Source organism: Ammospiza nelsoni, chromosome 10, assembly GCF_027579445.1.
Source record: "Ammospiza nelsoni isolate bAmmNel1 chromosome 10, bAmmNel1.pri, whole genome shotgun sequence".
Lineage (NCBI taxonomy): Eukaryota > Metazoa > Chordata > Aves > Passeriformes > Passerellidae > Ammospiza > Ammospiza nelsoni.
This window is the reverse complement of record NC_080642.1, coordinates 16983541-16995316: the sequence shown is the minus strand read 5'-3', so window position 1 is coordinate 16995316 and position 11776 is coordinate 16983541.

Below are 11776 nucleotides of genomic sequence, written 5' to 3'. Positions count from 1 at the left end.
GAGCACGAGCTACTCATCTGCCTTTGAAACCTGGGAGAACAGCTCCTGCCTGATGCACTGGAGCCATCTGATGTGCTGGCTTCCATGGGACAGGGCCCTCTGGAAATCCCACAGTGCCTGATCAAGGATGGAAGATGAAAGAGAAACTCATTTCTGACCTTAGAAGGAAAGAAACTCATCCCCTCAGGCACGGGAGAATAGGCACCTCTGTAAAGTTCTAAACTTTTAAAATTTAACTTCTGAAGCTCTTCTTTTTATTGTAAAAGAAACAAAGAACAGAACTATCAGAATCCCATCTCTGAGTGCTCTGTCAATAATTAATGATGACACACCTAATGAAGCCAGCTCTGGCATTACAGGAACTCCGTGGTGCTTTGCTGTGTAAGGCACTGGCTGCAGCCCTGGGCAGAGCCTTGGCCAGCTCTCCCAAGCACAAACTGAGGGCCAGGAGTGAGAGAAGAATCTGATGATTTGACCAGCAAACTGTGGTGCCTTTTCCTGCACAACACTGGGATCACTAATGAGCACCAAGGCAGGCAGCAGCCAGGATGCGCTCGGATGAGAGGGCCTGAGGGAGGGAACACCCACCCTGCGATGCCACAGGGCTCAGGCTTGGACACTGATTTGTGCCAAGGACACTGATTTGTGCCAAGGACACTGATTTGTGCCAAAACCTGCTGGACAATTTCTTGGTACTGTTGACTTGGTCTGGAGAAAGATTCCTGAACCCATCCTTTAATCCCAGTTTGTTTTGGTCCTTTGTGTTAATCTTTCTCCAATTATTATGTTTCCAGACAAACTCACATTTTTGCTGAGCACAGAGAGCAAAAGATTAAATGGCTGGCTGAATCAGTCATTGAAAAAAACCCCAAAAGCCTATACTTGCTTTGCAATTAAGAGAAAAAAATGTGTCTGGAGAATAGGGAAAATTTTCAGACTTGTTTTTAAACCTTTCCAGCCCTTCCCACAGAGAGTGCTTCCAGTAATAGAAATGTCAGAGCAAAGGCCATCAGCTGTCCTCATGAACAAGACAGGGACTCCAGGGAGGGAGCTCAGAGGCTCCCAGGTGCTCAGGATTACATGCAGACCCAGGCTTTGGTGTCCCATAGGATTTCGTGTTGCTGATGGCTTCTCAGTGTTGTAATCCACCTCACATGGCCATTTTCTCTGGGTGGCTTTTAACAACCTCTTCAGAATGTTTTGCTTTCTTGCATCCACATCTTTCCAGAAATTCTTCTCTATTTTTAATATGATATTTGACTACACAATGCATCTGATTTCCCAGGGAACAATAGCTCTTCAGGAGGACCCTTTTTAATGAGCAACTAAAAAAAAGCATCTTCTGTAGAACCAACATTTGAGACGAAAAATATTGATTCCAGAAACGGTATTCCATTTAGATTTTAACTGGTTTCCTGATTTTCTTTTATTCTCACACTTCCTAAGTTCCTGTTTGATTTCCCATATTTTCAATATTCCTCTGTTTTTGCTGGTGTGAGACCTTCATTGTTACTGCGTGTCCTACAATGTATGCTCCATCTGCAAGCAACACTATTTGCTTTGCTGCCACCTTTCCCCCTTCTGTATAAATAACCACCCTGAGCTCTGATATCCAAACTGGGCTCTATCCCACAACATGGAGTGGGATATCTGTCTCACTGCCTTGTGATGCTGAAGGATCCAAATCTCACAAAAACAGGAATATTAATAAAGCCAGGTACACTTATAATGTCATTTACTTATTAGAATCACATCTTTCAATATCTAAGTCTCTCCAGGGCCTGAAATTAATAGGAATTTGAACATAGGAATCTCAAAGGCTCAGAAGGCAAACATGAGAAGTTCCAGAAGAGATGTGCCACAGAATCGAAGTAACAAATCACCCATCCTCAGACACCCTTTTTCTCAGGCTTTGATGCTGTGGGGCACCAAGAGTCACTTGGTTCATGGTCTCCAATTGCTTGTGACAGGGTATGTACAGAACCTCTCATTGCTGACATCTGTAAATTGAGCTCTACCCCTGCCAAAATCAATGCAAACCTCATTTCCTTCTGATCACACCTTCCATGGGGGTTTGACAATGCTCCCCACTCACTAGAGCATGGCAGTGACCTGGGAAGGTACAACCCTCATAACTAGAACTGCTCTCCCCACCCTTCTGGCTCTGGTTTCCCCACCCAGGACAGCCAACCTGTTGCTGGCATCCCATCCCATATTTCACCATCCCAATGAACCCCCCTGCTCCCCTCCATAAGATTTCACGCATCATCTCTGCTGGGCCTTTGCTGCTACCCCTAAATAACTAAATAGCCACCCCACCTGGAGGCCTGGCCCTGCCCAAGGAGCAAGGCCAGCTCTTCTGAAAGGGTCCAGACTGGCCATTGCATCTGCAGACTGAGAAGTGGGCTCTGGAAATCATCTCATTGCAGAAATGGCAAATCATCAGCTATTGCAGCTCCAGGACAGCTCTCTTCCACAGGGATGGTATCTGGTTTCATCTGCCAGGATTTTTTTATCTATCAAAAATAACTCAGCCCATTGAACGAGCACATTTTAGGAAGGTGTAGAAGTTGGGGATAATGTGGGTATGGAGGAGCTGATATGATCAGTTAAACTTTGCACAAAACAATTCAAGAAAGCAAACCCACAGTAAATTGGCCACAGTGCTGAAAGATGAAAAACATAGCCAGTTTTCAACAAATCATTTCAAAGTTTCTCTTTCAAGAGCTCTAGTTAATTAGGTTCTGCCTATATATCCCTGGGCTTTCACAGGTCCATGAAAACAACACCCCAAGACAGAACGGTTCATGAGACTCAAATGGTTTTGTTGTGTGGGCTCTCTCTTATTTGTCTGACAGGCAGAACAACAACTTCCTCATCACGTTGTACAGATAATTAAAGTCAGGGTTTGTAAGCACTCCTACACCCCATGGTCCCAGCACTCCACCTGGGTAGGCAAAGCTAAACCTCATATTTTGTCAAGACCAAGCACCATCCTGTTTTAAGGCAGCTTCAACTGACCACCTAGGGGTTGGGATTGCTTTGGGAGTAAAACTGCCCATCTTCTTCTACCTCTGGGTAAAAGGCAGCAGCTCTCATCCAAGACATTAAAAACTAGAGAGGAAAAGTTCAGCAGTGAACAATTCAGCATTTAGAAATTTATCCAGTTTTGACCTTGTCTGAAATAAAAGTCCTACTCACCCAAAGCAGATCCAATGAATTCTTTGATCGTGGCATGTTGGCAACTGAAGTTTAAAGCTCATCACAACGAGTGCAACATCTCTTGTCATGACACCAATTTAGCAGCAGCTCCAAATGATCCAGTCATCCCCAGAAGATGTTTATGAACAGGAGAACTATCAGTGAACAAACCTGGACAACTCTGTGGGGGGATGGAATGTAAGAGAATAGAGATAGTGCAGAAGGCAGTCTCACCCCTGAGGAGTTGCAGCTGTACTAATCACCAAAGATTAGGAACAGGCCTGTCCCTAATAGGCTACAGCTGTGTCAAATAAGGATGAGTGCTATAGAAGAGTGGATGAGCTGGGTGAGGAGGGAGCTGGAGTTGGTTGTCTGTGGTGTGAGGAGTTGCCCATGAGAAACCACTAAGAAGCTATGGAAGTTTTACAGTAAAATGACAACACAACTCTGCTTTCTTTAAGAATACACAACTTTAGGCTACGAGATACATACAGAAACCCAGCCTTCCAGTAAAATCCATGTCTTGCCCTATCAAGGGCATTTGGTTTGCCAAGAACTCTCTTCTAGAAAACACAAATATGGTTAAAGTGGTTGTGGCAAGTGAGATGTAGATGATGGTCAGAACTATATTACATAAGCTTTACATGAAATTGTTAAGTCATGCCTATGCTTTACTGATACCAATGACTATCTAAAAGCTATTTACAGTGGTATCAACAAATCAGTGAGATCATTGTCCTCTTCTCTCACTTTCCAATACCTGGATTCTAGCAGATCCAGGTAAATCAACTGCGTCTTCATAATGAAAACAGAAATTTAATTATTCACAAGCATTCCCCTGGAGCTTTCTCTGGGCTTTTTGTGAATGATTAACAGAGCAGCTGCTGCAGACAGCACTCTCAATCCCTGCTTGCTGGCCTGTTAACAGCAGTGACTCATCAGCACATGACGTCAAAGCCTCCTCTCCTCTGAAATGGCAGGAAGGAGGTTTCATTAAAAAGATAAAAAAAGGTATCAACATAACAGCCTGAACTTCCTCCCAAACACAGGGCTTTGGTCAGGGGTCATCTCTGCTGCTGCTGCCTGAGCATGTACCCACAGCACCTTCCAAGTGTAAACTTTTCTGTTGAGACCATGAACATCTTCAGGCACTCTGATTTATCAGATACTGGCTGAGAAATGAAACCAAACCTCCCAGCCCTAGGCCTTCTGGCAAGCCCTGCTTGTGCACCCCCCAGGAACCTCCCTGCTGGGCAGGGCAGTGAGTGCACAGCCTATCCTGGCCCTCCCCATGCTCATGGCAAGGTGGGAGGGCCTCAGGAGATGCTGACACAGCCCAGAGCAGCTGTTCATCAGTCCTTGGAGTGCCCCGGGGATGCTGCCCAAAACACCTGGTGAGGGTGCCCAAACAGACTGGAAGAGAAGCACCAACAAGTCAGGTGCTACCAAACTGCAGAGCCTCTGTCCTCTGTGCCTTGCTAAGGCCATATGAAATGTGAAGGCATGAAAATGTCATACATGAACACAGCCCTGAATTTGTGAAACAAATGGCACTGAGAGCCATACAAGTTAAAAGCAGAAGAAATAACCTAGAAAGGGGCTATTTCTAGGTAGTTAAAACTCAGATTTTTACTCGAGTCTGCAAGTCCTGTTAGATGGACCTTGGCATTTTACCCAGAAAACCTTCAAAGTGATGGAGAGGGGAACAAGCTGGGTAACTTGAGATTTAGCTCTTACATGAATTAATTACTAACACCTGTGATATATATTTTCTGTGCTAGCTTTAGGCAGCACAGCCAAGCCCCAGCCCCCTGTGAGCCCAGGCAGCACTCTCACTCCTCAGCTGGGAATGGCAGGGGATATATTTAGCTGCAATCCTGGCTGCCTGGAGGGCAGCATCACTTACAGCTCCTGAGTCCTGACCTCCCCAGCATGGTGTTGGAAGCAGAAATGCTGCTGTTAGCTCCATCTCTTCACCAAAGTCAGTCAATGAGGGAGCAAAGTGGAGGTTAGGAAAGTGCATGGGGCAGTGTGGGGCTGGCCACACCCGGGGGGTTCACGCAGACATGGAAAAGGCTGCTGGGGTATGGCTGTGCTCCCACCCGAGCTCCTTCCCCCAGGCCTGCCCAGGCTGCAGCCACAGTAGGAAAGGCAAGGATGACTGAAATGGCAGACCAGACATGTAACAGAAAAAGTGCAGAAAAAACTGTCACACACAGGCCAAGAGTTGCCATGACACCAGGCTCTGCCTAACATACTTTTCTATTTAAAAATAATCAACAAAATCAACACCACCTTTCTGTCATTTTGGTGTGAAATGCATTTCCTGTCTGACCTTTTGGCTCTGTTAGCATTCTTAGCCTTGGCTTGGTTTAACTGCTTACTTTTCTGTGGGGTCTCTGTTTTACCTGCATTCCAAATCAGTTTCTCAAACAGATCTGGAGCAGAGATGGAAAGTTCACAGCAAAAATGCCCTCTGGGTGCCCAAGTTAACTCTGGACAACAAACATGTTGAAATGTGAGTGAAAATACTCTTGTTGCTCATCTTTCTAGTATTGATTAGCAATGAAGTCTAAACAATTTTCCATATGGCTCTTAATCTCATATTTGGACTCTAAATAACATTCCAGTTTGGAAAAGCACCAAGTTGCCATCTGATCTAGTAGCAGAAACATCCAATGCAAAGCATCACAAACTGCAAAACCCACCTGAGCTAGACTGAGCTCTGCAGTTACTCGAGGGGAGAAATGGGAAATTCAACATCAGAAATGTGGTCATTCCCCAAACAAAGCCTCCCAACAGACTTTGCATTCTTGGCAGAAGCTCACACAGAAGGGAGACGAGAGAAAGGTTGTGGAAGTGCCATCAGCAGGAGCTGAGGGTGAGCAGAACATGGGTCCCAGGCTCCACTGCTCTGCTCTCCCTGGAGACACAGAGCTTTGCCTTCCCCCTGAGGAAAATCAGTTCAAAATGAGTAGAGAGAGGAAGAGACAGGAGGTGAAGGAGTCTTTATGCAAGACTAGACATCAGGAAAAGGAAAGGAAGGAAAACCAGGCTGGAGAAAACAAGGAAAGTTTCCAACAAAAAAAGGTTGGCCAAGAGAATGGGGACAGCAGTGATGCAGAAAGAGAGCGGGATGAGGGAAAGCTGTGGGTAACACCACCAAAGTGGTGTGGAGACTGCACCTGAAGGCCTCCTGCTCAATCCTCCCCCTTGCAAAGGCCTCTCCTTGTCCTGCCCCTGCAGGGATGCTGGCAGCAGGGCAGTCTGCCTCTGCTCCCACCAGCTGCCACTGGGCACCTCTCTAAGCTCTTGGCTGCCCTCCCTGGCTAAGAGATTTCCTGCTTCCCCAGCCTGTGCCAAGGGGAAGCTGAGTGCCAGAGACCTGGGTACCTCCCTCCTGCTCCTGGCTGGGATCACCTTGGGGCAGAAGGCGAGCAGGAAGCATTTTCACTCCTCTTGACTTGTGCCAGCGTTACTGCTTGGCCTCACACACACACAGCCCTCAGCAGCTACACAAAGTCATTGCTAGAGGAAATGGCAGAAACCCCTCAACAACCATCAGTACATTTATAAACAAATTTTGTGTTTTCATTAAGGAACAGAAGGCAAATGGAGGTTCTCTCTCTCTAAGGATCCATTTGCTTTTCTGTTAGTTTTTCCTTTTACCAGAGTAATTGCAGATATTTAGGGTGCCTGATTTTTGGATGCTGCAACATGGCTGTTATGACAACTTTCTTAGCACATGACACACAGGTTTCTCTGCCTGTTAATGCATGGCAGGACAGGCCAGCCAACAGCAAACCCTTGTGTCTTGCTGCCAGCCCCTCAATTCCTCCTGCTGTCCCAAAGGATTTCATTTCCCATTTCCTCTCCAAGCCAACACATCCTGGGACACTGTTACGGCACTTAGCTCCTGAACAGGACTAAGCTGGCCACCACTCTGCCAGAAACCAGCTGTCCATGGGTGCTCTTAGCCCTCCCCTCCACAGGCACCAGGCTGCAGCTGTCCCACAGGAGGAGCCAGACAGCCAGAAATCATCCCTTCTGACATTTCTTCCTTCACTGTCTTCCCTCAAACCACACCTCATTTCATATTTTCATTTCCTGCCTTCCAGAAAAGCTCTGCCTGTTAGGGGTGAGCTCTTCCAGCTTCCCACCTGGAAAATTACATGTGGGAACCTCACACCCACAGCCAGAACCTGTTAGATGTTAGAATTTAAACAAGCTTCATTTCTCATTAATTTTATCTTAAAACATGACTCCAGAGTTTTAACAGTGAAAAGAACTCCCCTTTTCCTACACCTGGAAAGAAACAGCTGTTTCCTCAGTGCTGAGCCAGCCTGGCAGGGGGTAATTTAAACTCAAAAATGCAGGTACCCATTTAAAGCAGTCTGAAATTTCTACCATGTTTGTAACAGAGTAGAAAGCATTTGCTGAATCCAGGCCTCATGCTCAGCTGTTTTGAGCAGTTAAGAGTGTGAGAAAACAAGAGAAAGGAATGATGCTCCTGCTTTTAACTGGTTGAGTTGCTATTTACATTTTCTGACCAGCTCATCACCACCACCACTGAGTGCAGTTCAAGAGGACTGAGGTTAACACCACCCAAGAGCCCATTCTGAATGCACAGCCAGCCTTGAGCTTCCCTGCTGCTGAGCATTACCTGGCAGCTGGACAGCAGAACAGAGAGCCCTCAAAGGGCTGCTGCAGGGAAATGAATGGAGGCTTTTCTTTATCTCTGCTTGGTATCACAAGTTGTACTGGGCTTATGTTGCAATAAAGGAGCTGGCATCAGGAAAAGCATTTCATCTCAGAAGGGGAGTTCAGTTTCAGGGCAGATGCTTCAGGAATGTTCTGAAATGTCCACCACAGGCTGATTTGAAGATGTTACAAAAACATCACTCAGAATTTAAGAGCAGCTGATCCTGCCTGGGACTGAAGGATGAACAAGATTTCTTGAGGTATTAGGCTTTCCACTCTTGTACCAGACTTAAACATAAATATTAGAATATACATTAGGACATAACCTTTTTGACAATTTTCATCATCATTCAGACAGAGCTGTCGTGCTAAATGTTGATGCTTCCTCTTACTAACCCAAGCAGAATGAATCAATGTTTTACTACTGTATTTTAAAATAACTTATGCTATTTCATTGCTTTCTGTGGTACCTTTTTGCCAGCAGAACATTCTTGTCATTGCCAGCATAACCCTGTGTCAGCCTTTGCCAAGCAAGAACTCATTATCCAAGCCAGTTTTCGCTCTGAGAACAAGCAAGGACCACCTTGTCCTTGACAACAGACACCAGAAAAAAAACACCTTCACCCCAGCGTAGCTGTCAGTTTACAAACCCAGCCAGCTCCTTGTTCATTTTCCCAGAATATTTCCCTCTTGCTGCATTGTCAGATTGTGCCTTCAGAGATGTTATCCAGCATAAAACTCACCTAGAACCCCACCCCAAGCCCTCTGGAGAAATAAAAAAGATTCTTTCACATGAAACTTCTGTGAAGATGTTGCCCTGTGACTTGTCATTGTTGGCTCAGCCCAGCTAAGGCTGACCCCTCGCTGTGAGCTTGGAGGGCCCTGAAGTGTGATCTCCACAAGGCAAGGGAGACCTAGAGCTGCTGGTAATTTATTCATGCAAGATCCTGGTCCAGAGGGCAGCTGAAATTCACAGCAAGCTGTAATGAATTTGTCACCCTGTGTAAACTAGAGATTCTACATTCAGCACTGTTTTTTACAGCAGACACAGAAATTCACTTCTGCAGGAGAAAAACATTCTATTCCCCATGGCAGAATCTGTGCAATGATATAAATTGGGTTTGGAGCAGGAACTCCAGAAGAAAGAAGTCTCAGTGGGAATTCTAAAAGGAAATGGCAGATGGGTGACACCAACTTCAAAACACCTTTTGTGTGTTTCCCTCACTGTTTCCTTTCAGCATTACAGAATAGCAACCTTACCACACCAGTACACAGGAGTGACCAGATTTCTCCAAATGGCTAAGTCCACAGAAATGTTCCCTACCTCATATTCCTGAACTCTACCTGAAACCTACCACTACAGTCAAAAGGCAAAAGTCCTCAGCTAAACTGCTACTATCCCCTGGCATTCCAGACCAGCCACAAGTTTGTATTCAGTGTGTGTTTTCCACAAAAGTTCAACAAATTTTGTAGTGTACTGGAAGTGCAAGCAACATGCTATTTCTTTCTAGTCAGCCAGAGGATTAGCTTTGAATTACTTTTTTTGCACAAAACCATGTGGTTATAAGAGCTGCAGAATAAGTAAATTAAAAGACAAGGTTAAGTGAACTAGACAACAGAATCTGAAATAACTAAAATTCATAGTATTGTATACTGCTGGTCTTGCTTAGGGTTTGCTGAACACTAATTTCAAGAATAGCTTCTCCCTTTCCCTTAGCCTGTGTCATTAATCATGTTCCAAGGCAACAGGTTTCCATGACAGCAAACATTAACTCTCCTGCAGCACAGCCTGTTATTTCTGCTACAAATACAAAGCTTTCACTCATACACTGTAACCCAGCCCAGCTACCCTCATGAAAAAAGATCCCTGAAATATGCTAACAGACATTTAAATCAACAGCTCTATTTCCTTTGTACTGTGATCCTGCCTAGGAGCACGCACACTACTGAATTGAGCAGGAATGCTGTCAGCTCCCCCAGAAGGACACTGCTACCTGCTCTGAGCTCAGAGCTCTGCCAGCCCTCTACACCACAAATCCAGTGATGCAGCAGGATGATGCAGACTCCACGCTCATAAAGACACTGGCTAAAGGTAATGAAAACCCCACCATACAGATCAGCTGCAGAACTGAGACCTTTGGGTTTAGTCATCTCAGGCAGGGTGAGAGGAACTCCCCCTCACAGGAGCTGTGCAGACAGAAATAAATTCCTTCACACGCACTTGCAGGGGAGCAGAGCGTCAGGGACAGGCAGGGATGGGAGCTCTCCTTTTCCCTCTCTCTCTGGGACCTGCCTTGTTATTTTGAGGGGACTGTGGACTGAACATCTCTATCTTTGAAAGCTCCACTCACATTTACGCTCTGATCTTCCCTTATAAGCCAGCCCCCCCCAACACCTCATGTATTGGCTCTGCATGCTCCATTACCAATGCAGCACTTACTCCTCCTAAGCAGAGGATAAAAAAATATGTTTTCTATTTAAAGGGCTGTGAAATAAAGGGAAAAAAATAGTAAGTAACTCTTTTGTAAGTAAATTATTCTGTTCAAGGAAAATTCAGATGCAGAATCACACCTGAACTTTACCTTGAGTTTCCCACTGGTGTTTCTGAAAGCACAGGTGGGTTGCAGGAGCAGCTGGGGAAGGTATTGAAGACATTCAGTGGCTCTTGGTGAAACAACTGATAGGAAGCAACCTAAATGTCAGTTTTCTTAAATTATTTTGAAGAACTGACACCTTTTAATGAACACTCAGAAATTCACAATGAAAAAATAAACAAAAATTATTAAAATTCATGAATCCTGTGTGATCCTGCTGCTCTTGCCTCTCACTCATCATGATTTGTCACATCTCTTTCACTTTGGACACTATTACATTTATTTTTATCTCAGTCTAATGTTTGTCTCTTCTGCCATGGTATGTGCAGAGGTGCCTCAACTTATGTGCTGCAAATAGTTGCATGACAGAGAAGCAGCTCTGTCCCAACAACTGAGCAGCAAGATCACACTAAGAGTCCTCCAGGCAGGGATGCTCACATGAAAATCAAGCAGCTTTTTGTTACATGCGGCTGGTGAGAGCAAGGAAGGGAATCTAGGCTAGCACCATGACTATGATTAATGGTTATTTTAGTAAATGCAATTTTGCAAACTAGGACATGTGCTGGAAGCTTGTCAGCAAGGTGAGAGTTTAGGTAATGGCAAAAGATTATCAGATGGGGAATATTTAGGAGCTTGCTAATAGTTTTTTTGGATAATAATTTCATACAGTTTCTCAGAAAACTTGACATTGAGCATTGCCTAGCATAGTCAGGCAAGCTGGAAAGAGAAACATCAACAGCAAATATAAATGGCAATGCTTCAGAGATTAGTGAATATGTACACCAAGATATATGCATCTCCTGCTCCAAGAAAAATCATGGAACTAAGACATCAGGAGACACAAATCCTCTGATGAGCTAGGCACTGCAGTGCACCAATCTGTTTAGGGTTCAGTTAGTGGCAATGAAGCTCAGAGAGATGGGAACAGGTGCAGTCTAACAGCAACCTAAAGGTGACCCAACAACAACTGGGCTTCATTTGGGCTTCTTCCCTTTGGAGAAAGACCTGAGGTAAACTGAATTCCATTACAATGTTACTTACCTGAGTGATCTCTTTCTCACTGAAGGTTCTAAGAAGTTTAAATACATGTTTTATGTTTCAAACCCACCTGTTTTTAAGTATGCAGGCAAAAGTCACATCAGCTAAGGCTCACCTCCTGCTTTGTGCAGCTCTCCTACACACAATAGCAGCAGGAGCCTGTAGATGTTTCTTGAAGCATGAACATAATTCAGCAGTTCTTTTATAGTACTTAACATGCTTTCCATTCATCTTTGTAGCAC